At 46.6% G+C, this 713-nt stretch overlaps 1 protein-coding gene across 1 annotated transcript in view; it reads left to right on the top strand.

Moving 5' to 3' along the window:
* The window catches only part of USP33 (ubiquitin specific peptidase 33), a 36675-nt gene that overhangs the window by 5406 nt on the left and 30556 nt on the right, over positions 1 to 713 (top strand). The gene's annotated exons all lie outside the window — the stretch shown is intronic.

The raw sequence follows: 713 nt of genomic DNA, 5'->3' as shown, positions 1-713 counted from the left end.
GTGCCTCCGGTGGGGTCTCCCAGGCCAGACAGGTCTCAGCTGAAGGGTCAGACAAAGTGTGTCCACGGGCAGGATGGGCTCACCAGCCTTCGGGCAGCCATCCTAGGAGAAGGACAACTCTGACTCCAAACCCGGGCAGATGGAGCTCGTTTAGCCTTGTAAGGATCCATCTAAGAGAAGGATACTCTAACCAAATCTACAGCCTGAGGACTTTGCTGTCACCGTCCAAGCTCACTAGGCCCTGGCAGATGAACCTCAGGTGTACAGGGTGGAGCCAGTTTCGCGCACTCTGGTGCCTCACCTAAAAAATCCACCGCGCAAGCCTGAAGGGTGCACTCATCACTTGCAGTGAGCGTGGGAAAAGCCCTTCCCAGATCTTCGTTCACGAAGCCAAGCCATGATGGTGATGATGACACAAACTTAAGAGTAAGCAAAGAGGTTAGAAAAGAAAGATGAAGATTAGAACAGTAAAAATATTCTCTATCTGTCAAATTTTTATATTACTTCACAGTATGAAGTTGTCAACAAAAGAACTAATTGAGTCTAGAATGTTTTGATATGAGCACCTCTTACTGTAACTGAACTAATAATCTTACCTTACTCCTCTGATTGATTGTTAAATAGCTTGAATTTCCTACAGCAAACCAGTAGAGATAAACACTGCTCTTATGGTAGAGGAGGCAGCTGCCATTATGACCAATAGCAGGCATTCC

The sequence above is a fragment of the Buceros rhinoceros genome, unplaced genomic scaffold, assembly GCF_000710305.1.
Source record: "Buceros rhinoceros silvestris isolate BGI_N320 unplaced genomic scaffold, ASM71030v1 scaffold14204, whole genome shotgun sequence".
In the NCBI taxonomy this organism is placed as follows: domain Eukaryota; kingdom Metazoa; phylum Chordata; class Aves; order Bucerotiformes; family Bucerotidae; genus Buceros; species Buceros rhinoceros.
Note: the sequence above shows the minus strand (reverse complement) of the source record. Positions and strands in the feature narration are given on the sequence as shown.